The sequence below is a fragment of the Carlito syrichta genome, unplaced genomic scaffold (genome assembly GCF_000164805.1).
Source record: "Carlito syrichta isolate Samal-C Ts95f unplaced genomic scaffold, Tarsius_syrichta-2.0.1 Scaffold309834, whole genome shotgun sequence".
Classification (NCBI taxonomy): Eukaryota; Metazoa; Chordata; class Mammalia; order Primates; family Tarsiidae; genus Carlito; species Carlito syrichta.
Window position 1 is genome coordinate 461,902 of NW_007253930.1, and position 10,680 is coordinate 472,581.

Here is a 10,680-nt window from a genome sequence, read left to right on the forward strand (position 1 = left end):
CTCATTTAAGTCCAATGTCCTTTCAGCTCTGATTTCTAGCTTTCTTTTCAAGCTGGTAAATTAGCTCACAGTTAGGTTCAGCTGCCCCTGGCCTGCTGTGAAGGACAGTTCAGATCACCCTCCATTCACCACTCTGGCCTGTGTTTGTTTTTCAAGCTTGTTTCTCCCGTTTTGGTGTTGTTACCTTGAATCACCAGCAGGTGGTGATATCTCAACTGCTCACCCCAGAGGGTGTGGGGCCGGACAGGAACCAGCAGAAGCTGGAGATGGAAGCCTGCCTCAGGGCACATGGGAGGAGACCCACTGCAGGCAGGATGTCAGGGTCACAGGAGAGGTGGCAGTGATTCCAGCAGATCTTCCCTGCAGGGGCTTCAAGGACTGAAGTCGTGGATCACCTCAGGCATGGGTGGCATGATGCGCTATGGCCGCCACAGAGGCCGTGGTGGCGGCACCAGCAGCTGCTGTGTCTGCACTGCAGTGGTTGTCCAGACTGCTGCGATGCCCCAGCAGTGGCAACAGCTGAGCCCCGTATGAAAATCTGGCTGTGATGTTGGAGTCCACAGCCCCCAGGGAGAGAGCCAGAGACCCACTGCAGTTCTCCTTTGCAGAGGGTTTCATAGACCAGGTTGCCCCATTGCCATCTTGCCAGAAGTCCCCCCAGGTATCTTTTTTATAGAGTGATTTGAGTTCTTCAGGGTATATTCCCAGTAGGGGGATTGTGGGGTCATATGGGAGGTTGATATTTAGAGTTTTGAGGAATCACCACTCTGCTTTCCACAGAGGTTGCACTAGTTTGCACTCCCACCAACAGTGTAGCAGTGTTCTCTTTTCACCACATCCTCTCCAGCTTCTGTTATTTTTTGAGTTATTGATAATGGCCATTCTGAATGAAGTTAGGTGGTATCTCAGTGTAGTTTTAATTTGCATCTCTTTGATGATTAGTGAGGTTGAACATTTCTTCATGTGTCTGTTGGTCACTCATTTGTCTTATTTGTGAAGTGTCTGTTCATATCTTTTGTCCACTTTGTAATGGGGTTGTCTATTTTTTTATTTTCAGCACATTTGAGTTCCTTATAGATCCAAGATGTTAGGCCTTTGTCAGACATGGAGTTGGCAAATACTTTTTCCCAGTCTGTGGGCTGTCTCTCTGTTCTCTTGATGGTTTCTTTGGCTTTGCAGAAGCTTGTCAGTTTAATGAGGTCCCACTTGTCTATCTTATCTCTTATGGCTCGTGTGTTTTGGGTTTTGTTCAACAATTGAATGCCAGTTCCAATTTCCATAAGGGTGTGTCCTGCATTTTCTAAGGTTCTTATGGTTTGAGGTTTTACATTTAGGTCTCTGATCCATTTAGAGTTAATTCTTGTGTATGGGGATAGATAGGAGTCTTGTTTGAGTCTTCTGCATGTGGTCAGGCAGTTTTCCCAGCACCATTTGCTGAATAGATTCTCCTCTCCCCAGTGGTAAGTGGTGGAGGCTTTGTGGAAGATCAGTTGCTTGAGAAATTGAGGTTTTGCTTTTGGAATCTCAATTCTATTCCATTGGTCTACATGCCTGTTCCTATACCAATACCAAGCTGTTTTGATTATGGTAGCTTTATAGTAAAGTTTGAAGTCTGGTAATGTTATACCACCTACTTTGTTTGTTTGTTTTTTAATACCAAACTTCTGGATATAAAATTTACTGAAGGAATTACAAATTGCAGTTGAAAGATTTAACAATAGACTACCACACAGAAGACAGATTTCAAACTTGAAGACATATCTTTCAAATTAACCCAATTAATTTTTTTAAAGTTAAGGAATTAATAATTAACAAAGCCTTCAAGAATTATGGGATTATGTAACGTGAACAAACCTATGAGTTATAAGTTTAAAAGTTTGGAAAACCTATTTGCGAGAATAATTCAGGTCTTGTTTGAGATGTTGACATTAATACACAAGAACCTCAGAGAACACCTGGAAGATACTTTGAAAGATGAGCATCACCAAAGCATATAGTAACAGGACTGCCCAAAGTCAACAAAAAGGAAAAAAATCCCAAAAGCAGCAAGAAACAAATGTCTAATCACCTATAAAGGAAATTCCATCAGACTAACAATGGATTTCTCAGCAGAATCATTATATGACAGAGGAGACTACACTCCTATTTTCAGTCTTCTTTAAAAAAAAAAAGTTGGCTAGTTCATGTCTCTTCTTAACTCATACACAATTACCTGTCTTCTGGTTTGTTGAAGCAATAAGTCAGACAACATTTACCACAGTAATGTCTGTCAAAGTGGCTGGCCATAAAATCTCCAGCACCACATTCTTCTGAAGGGACTCTCAACAAAGGCAACTCATTTTGCCATTCTCATTCACCTCATAGTACTTCAGGTCAGTCAGTTTAACCTTCTTTCTCTTATACTTATTCTTCTTGGGAGTGGTATAAGACTTATTGTTCCTTTTCTCAGCAACACCACAAAGTCTTAACACAAAATAAAGAGTAGACTCCTTTTGAATGTTGTAGTCAGAGTACATTCATCTTCCAGTTGCCTGCCAGCAAAGATTTGCTGATCACTAGAAATTCCTTCCTCATCCTGGATCTTGACCTTTACATTTTCAAATGTATTCAAGGGTTCAGCATGGAAAGTGATAGTCTTCCTGTAAGGGTCTTCATGAAAATCTGCATCTTGGCAGTGGTCCCACTGCAGATGGTGGATTAAAAGCTATTTTGTCTTCTTAAAGAAAAGAACTGCCAGCCAAGAATTGTGTATCTTGCTAACCTAAGCTTCATAAACGAAAGAAAAATGAATTCTTTCCCAGATAGGCAAATACTAAGGGAATTCATCACTACATTGGTACTGGAAGAAAAATGTTCAAAGGAGTTCTAAACATGGAAATAAAAAGGTGATACTCACCATCATAAAAGTTCATGAAAGTATAAAATGCACTGATCTTATAAAGCAACTACACAATTGAGATTATAAGGCAACTAAGTAACAACACCATTATGGAAACAAAACCTCACATATCAATATTAACCATGAATGTAAATGAACTGAATGATCCACTTAAAAGATATAAACTGGCAGGACAGATAAGAAATCAAGATCCAACCACATGCAGCTTACAAAACCCCACAAAATAGGTAAGGACATTCACTAACTCAAAGTAAAGGGGTGGAAAAAGATATTTCACACAAGCAGAAATCAAAACAGCAGGAGTAGCTATACTTATGTGCAATAAAACAGATTTTAAATAAACAACAGTAAAAAAAGACAAATAAGGTCATTATATAATGATAAAAGAATAAATTCAACTAGAAGAAGTGATCATTCTAAATATATACAAACCAAAAGCAGAGCACCCAGATTCATAAATCAAATACTGTTAGACCTAAGAAAAGAGAAATACAGTAATAGTGAGAAATTTCAGCACCCCACTGACAGCACTAGACAGATCATCAAAGGAGAAAAATCAACAAAAAAATTCTGTACATAAATTAGACTCTATAGCAAATGGGCCTAATAGACATTTATAGAAAATTCTACCTTACAACCACAAAATATACATTATTTTCATCTATGCATGAAATAGTCTCCAAAATAGATCATATGCTAGACCACAAAAAAACCTCAATGAATTTTTAAAAATTGGAGTCATATCAAGCATCTTCTCAGACCACAGTGAAATAAAACTAGAAATCATACCAAGAGGCACTCTCAAACTGTACAAATATATAGAAATTAAACCTGCTCCTGAATGATCTTTTGGTAAGCAATGAAATTAAGGTGTAAATTTTAAAATGTTTTGAAATGAATGAAAATAGAAACACAACATATGAAAATTTCTCGGCACCCTGGCACTGGCAGCAGGTACTACCTAGAATGGTATGGAAGGGATCCTGGAGGGTCCGTGTTTCCTGGACAAACACATTGATCCTCTGTATGGCTACTTTGCTTCTGTAGTTGGACAGGGACAGGCAAATAGATTCTGATGAATTGCAGAGATGTCTGACACAGTCTGGCATTGCCGGAGGATACAAACCTTTTAACCTGGAGACTTGTCGGCTTATGGTTTCAATGCTGGATAGAGATATGTCTAGCACAATGGGTTTCAATGAATTTAAAGAACTCTTGGCATACTGACTGACTGGAGACAAGGCTTCATCAGTTTTGACAGCGATTGGAGTGAAAAGTGAATCTTCAAGGATTGCAGAAGGCCCTGACAATAATGGGATTTAGGTTGAGTCCCCAGTCTGTGAATTCATTTGCAAAGTGGTACAGCAGTAATGGGAAGATCATCTTTGGTGACTATACTGCCCGCTACGTCAAACTAAGGGTTCTTGCAGACAGCTTTTGAAGAGGGGATACTGCCCAGCAAGGCGTTGTGAATTTCCCATATGATGACTTCATTCAATGTGTCATGAGTGTTCAAGTGAGGAGGAAGCTGCCTGAACTGGACAACATTCCAACTGGAGTTAGCCTCTGCTCTTAACTCTTTGCCTTCAGTAATGTGTGTAAACTTACATCACCACTTTCTTTTATCAGCTATTGTAAAGGTTTATTACTTTATGTGCAACTGAAGTTTTAAGTTTTGCTAACAAATTCTTTGGAACTGTAATAATATAAGACCATATCTGTTACACCTTTTAGCACTTATTTAAGACATTATCAATCATGCTTTATTTTCTAAGCCTCTTTTATGTAAATTCAAGTGTGTAAAATGTTAGAGGCCCATTATGTATTTTTCATTGTGAGACATTAAAAACTTTTAATCAGACTACAACTATTATCTTCCTTCTCCTAGGGGGGACTGTAATGTGGTACTGAAAGTGTTATGTATGGAGTATTCTTATGTAAATGGTTGAGACCCATGGAGGAGGGTATGGAAATCATGTCAGGGTTTACTTTAGTAGAAATTTAGCACAGGTCTTAAGACCTACAGATATTTTTATGGGTTTATGAGTGAATATTATTATTATTTTCTGCCCCTTTGAGACCTACTGAATAATTTGAGTGGCAAATGCCATCTCACCAAGTCCCTCTGTATCACCATCCACTTAAACCTTTGTTAACTATACTTAAAATTCTTGTACATTATGAACTTAACTACATAAAAATAAAATTGATAGAAAAAGACTAGGAAATATATAAAAATATTAACTATGATTGTTTTTGGATAATGGAATTCTAGACAACTTAATTTCATTTACATATTTCAACATTTTTCAAATTTTCTATAAGGTGTATCCCTTACTTTTAAAATCAGAAGATACTAATTTTTAAAATATTGTTATATCCATTTTGATATACCATATGTTTATACTTTTAAAAATGTATACAAGCCGTCTCGGTGGCTTAGCCTGTAATCCTGCGCCTTTGGGAGGCTGAGGTGAGTGGATTGCCTGAGCCCACGGGTTCGAGACCCGCCTGGGCAGCGAGACCTCATCTCTACAATAAATCAAAAAATTAGCCAGGCATGGTAGCACATGCCTGTAATTCCGGCTATTTGGAAGGCTGAGGCAGAAGGATCACCGGAGCCCAGCAGGTTGAGGCTGCGGTAGCCAGGAGTGGCCACTGCACTCCAGTCTGGGCAACAGAGTGAGACTCCAACTAAAAAAAAAAAAAAATGTATACAGTTGAAGGAATAGAAAGAGTGTACCAGAATTTTGATCTGACTACCACTGGAAGTCAAGGTCATTAGTTCATTTTTTCCCTTTCTACTACTTTTCCACATATTCTTTAATAAACAGATATTACATTCACAATGGGACACTTTGTTTTTGTTTTGTTTTGTTTTTTGAGTTGGAGTCTCACTGTGTCGCCCAGACTGGAGTGCAGTGGCCGCTCCTGGCCACCGCAGCCTCGCCTACTGGGCTCCGGGGATCCTTCCGCCTCAGCCTTCCGAGTAGCCAGAATTACAGGCATGTGCTACCATGCCCAGATGATTTTTTGATTTATTGTAAAGATGAGGTCTCGTTGCCCAGGCGGGTCTCGAACCCGCGGGCTCAGGCAATCCACTCACCTCAGCCTCCCAAAGGCGCGGGATTACAGGCTGAGCCACCGAGCCCGGCTGACACTTTGTTTTTTAAAGATGATGGCTTGCTATATTGCCTAAGTTGGTTTAGAAATCCTGGGTTTAAACAATTCTCTTACCTTGGACTCCCAAAGTGCTGAGATTATAGGCATGAGCCACCACATCTGGCCAATGGGATACATTTGTAAAAAAAATCTTCTAAACCATGGGCTTTCAAGTAAAATCTGGATTCTAATTCTGGCTGTGTTTCTCACTATATAATTTGGTCATTATAGAGAATATCCTGGCTAATGGAACACATTTTTAAAAAACTTTTAAACATGGACTTTCAAGATCTGGATTCTAATTAAGGATGTATTTCTCATTATATTATTTGGTCACTGTAGATCATTTCAAAAGTCTCACTTTCCCCATCTTTGAAAAAGAGACAATTCTTACTTCTTGGAGTAGTTCTGAACATGAAAAGTGTGTTGATATAACAAGTACTAGCAGTGTTTCTGTTTCTTAAATTTAAAACTGACCTGGTTTGCCTTTTTTGCAAGAGAGCTTAACAGATAAAAAATGAAATTAGTCTATTTTCTACTTACCAGCAGAGTTTCTGTCATATCTTAGGGTACCATGTGAGAGTTACCATTCAAATGAATACTTAGTTGTCAACCAATGAAAATAAAACATTTTTCTAAGCATCTTTAGTCACATTTCACTAATAAAATTACTTTTTAAAATATTACTAAAATATATCCATTCACTATTTATTTAACCCTAATGTATAATTATGTAATTGTGTCGAGCAGTTATGCCCAGGTTACATATCAGAATGTGGCAGACCACTCTATATTACACAGTGAATCTAGTTTTCATCCCTTAATATTGTCTATGAGGCCACAAAGCTTTGCTTGAGCCTGGACTATCCAGAAGAGGGCCAGAAGGGGCTCAGAGAACCAGGAGGCAGGGAGGTCACCTTCAGAATCTCCACACCTGCTGTTTGGTCTAAATTCACCAGGATCCCCTGGGGAAATCATAGTTTAAGGAAATGGTAATTTCCTGGGTGAGAAAAGCAGTAGGGAAAAGGCCTTTGTTGGCCCAAAGTTTTGTTCACATTTGAAATGTCCTGCTGTTTCGATAAGTCCCAGAGTGTGCTGCATTGATCAGGGTTCTGAATTTGCTTTTAGATGTGAGCTAAAATATTACAACCATGAAAACCATGCCTCTGGAATCATTCAATTAACTCAGTTTTAATTATTGATACCGCAAAACAAGTCTCCTTATCTCAACTTCCTTCACCAGTTCTGTCCAAAAGCATGGAGTGTCCAGTGTGTCCCTACAGGTAGAAACTTTCCTTCTCCTTGACAAATTTGATATATCCATCCCCTTTCTTTAATTACAGCCAAAGTCTTCATTACAAGTGAATCTCCTGTTGCCTTATTTCTATTTTATGTTGACTTCTATGTTTCATTCTTTGTATATTTCCAGTACAGCCTTGCCCACTACTTTTAAACTACTTCCTGGTCTGCTTATTATTTTCTTAAAGTATGTTGTTGGAGCATGCTCCAAGTTGTGAGCTCAAACTTGTATACTTCAATTACTTGGAGAATTGAGTTCCTCAAATGACCACAACTTGAGATATAATTTTATTCTGGAGATGTGTGATTTGATCTTGTGCTACAAGAGATTTATGATTTATAAAGTATGCACTTCCATAGGAATGCAGCTGCCAGAGGCCTGGTGCTTTCTGGGGACAGTTGACATAGATTTGCACCACTGCAGTCATATTAAATTAAAGCTCTCACTCCTACTGAGCCAAATTGGAGTTTAGACTCTTCTTTTCCATAATGTTCCAGGTGATACCATCATTCTGTGAGATGACATGTGAGCTAAAACTTCTGCTATCTCTGAACTAGACTTTGCTTTGTTTAGCTCAACTGCATGTCACTGTTTCCATGTTCATCTCAATGAATTATTATATGCCTAAAATACTTTAAATATAAGAAATGGAGCTATTTGTAATCACTATAAATTTTCTAAATCTCACAATAAACATACAAACTCTCAAAAAACAAAAAACATCAACACAACATTTATAGACCACTAGCTAACTAGATTAACCAAGGAAAAAAGATGAAAATAAATGCAATAAGAAATGAAACAGATAATATTACAACTGATACCAATGAAATACAAAAGATCATCAGAGACAACTGTAAGCACCTCTCCCCACAAAAACTAGAAAACCTCAAAGAAATAGATAAATTTGTGGAAACATACAGTCTACCAAGATTGAATCAGGAAGAAAAATAAATCCTGGATAGACTATTAACAAGTAGCGAAATTGAATCAGTAATCTAAAAACAAAAAACAAAAAACAAAAAACCCGGGTCCAGATAGATTCATAGCTAAATTCTAATAAACATACTAAGAACAAATCCTACTGAAACCGCTTCAAAAAAAATGTAAGAAGGAGGAAAAATTCCCTAACTCATTCTACAAAGCCAGAATCAGGTTGATATTAAAGCAAGGCAAGAACACAACAAAAGCCGGGCTCAGTGGCTCAGCCTGTAATCCCGCGCCTTTGGGAGGCCGAGGTGAGTGGATTGCCTGAGCCCGCGGGTTCGAGACCCTCCTGGGCAGCAAGACCTCATCTCTACAATAAATCAAAAAATCAGCCAGGAGTGGTAGCACATGCCTGTAATTCCGGCTACTGGGAAGGCTGAGGCGGAAGGATCGCCAGAGCCCAGCAGGTTAGGCTGTGGTGGCCGGGAGCTGCCACTGCACTCCAGTCTGGGCGACAGAGTGAGACTCCAACTCAAAAAAGAAAAAAAAAGAACACAACAAAAAAGAGAAAACTATAGGCCAATATCCCTGATGAACATAGACGCAAAAATTCTCAACAAAATAACAGTAATCTAAATCCAACAGCATATCAAAAAGATAATATACCACGATCATCATTGTGCATTTGCATTTCTCTGATTATTAGTGGTTAAGCTTTTTGTCATATGTTTTTTGGCCATTGTTTGTAAGTCTTTTTTAATATTTATTTTTATTATAAAGATGTGGAGTACAATTTAGGGTTAGGTAGCCTATATAAACGTTGATTACACAGGTACCCTTGTTGATGAGGTGTGCCTCTCTCTCCCCTAGCAGTTTTGTTTGTAAGTCTTCTTTTGTAAAATTTTGGTTCATGTCCTTTGCCTAGTTTTTAATGGATTTTTGTTGTTTGTGTTCCTTGTAGGTTCTGGATGTTAGCCCTTTATTGGATAAATGGTTTGTAAATATTTTCTCTCTTTCTGTAGGATATCTGTTTGCTCTGTTGTTTATTTCTTTTGCAGTTCAGAGGCTTTGTAGTTTAAGTTCCATTTGTCTACTTTTGTTTTTGTTGCATTTGTTTTTGAGAATGTGGTCAGAAATTATTTGCCTAGGCAAATGTCTAGAAAGGTTTTTTGTATGTTTCTTCTAAGACTTTTATAACTTCAGGTCTTACATTTCTGTCTTTAATTCATCTTGAGTTAATTTTTGTATATGGTGAGAGATATGGGTCAACTTTCATTCTTTTGCATGTGGATATCCATTTTCCTAGTACCAATTATTGAATAGGGTATCCTTTCTGATACCAGTTACTATGTCTATTAAGGAAAAAGTCAAAAAAACAACAGATTTTGGTGAAGATGCAGAGAAAAGATAATGCTTATACACTGTTGGTGGGAATGTGTATTAGTACAACTTCTATGAAAAGCAGTATAGAGATTTCTCAAAGAGCTAAAAATACAACTACCATTTGATCCAGTAACTCCCCTACTGGCTATGTACCCAATGGGAAATAAATCATATCAAAAAGGTATCGGCACTCATATGTTAATCACAGCACTATTTCCAATAACAAAGATATGAAATCAACCTAAGTGTCTGTCAATCGATGACTGGATAAAGAAAATGTGGTGTGTGTGTGTGTGTGTGTGTGTGTATCCACATATATATGCACATACATACACACACACATACATGCACACACTATGGAATACTCAGCTACAAAAATGAATGAAATTCTGTCACTCAGTAACATGGACGGAATGAAGACCATTATCCTAAGTGATATAATCCAGAAACAAAAAGTCAAATATCATATGTTCTCACTTATAAGTGGGAGCTAAACAATGGGTACACATGAACATACACAGTGGAATAATAGACACTGGAGACTCCAAAAGATGGGAGAGTAGGAGAGAGTGAGGGTTGAAAATGTAGCAGTGTGGGTGCCATTTTCACTATAGTGGGTATCCTAAAATCCCAAGTTGCACCATTATGTAATTTATCCATGTAAGAAGACTGCACTTGTACCCCTAAATCTCTTTTTTTAAGCATAAAAATAGATGACACAAACAAATGGAAAAATAAGCCATGCTCATGGATTGGAAGAATCGACATTGTTAAGATGTCCATTCTACCCAAGGTAATCAACAATTTAATGCAATACCCATTAAATTACCTGAGGCATTCTTCTTAGACCTGGAAATAACAATACAGAAATTCATATGGAAGCATAAATGACCACGAATAGCCAAAAAATCCTCAGCAAGAAAATAAAGCAGGGGCCGAGCATGGTGGCTCAAGCCTATAATCCCAGCACTTTGGGAGACTGAGGTGAGGGAATTGCCTGACCCCACAG

At 38.1% G+C, this 10,680-nt stretch overlaps 2 pseudogenes; one reads left to right on the forward strand and one right to left on the reverse strand.

Annotated features, from left to right (window-relative positions):
• Nucleotides 1-2,208: 2,208 nt before the first annotated feature.
• LOC110596536 lies at nt 2,209-2,667 on the reverse strand (annotated as a pseudogene).
• Nucleotides 2,668-3,818: 1,151 nt separating this feature from the next.
• LOC103270445 lies at nt 3,819-4,603 on the forward strand (annotated as a pseudogene).
• The last annotated feature ends 6,077 nt before the right edge of the window (nt 4,604-10,680 follow it).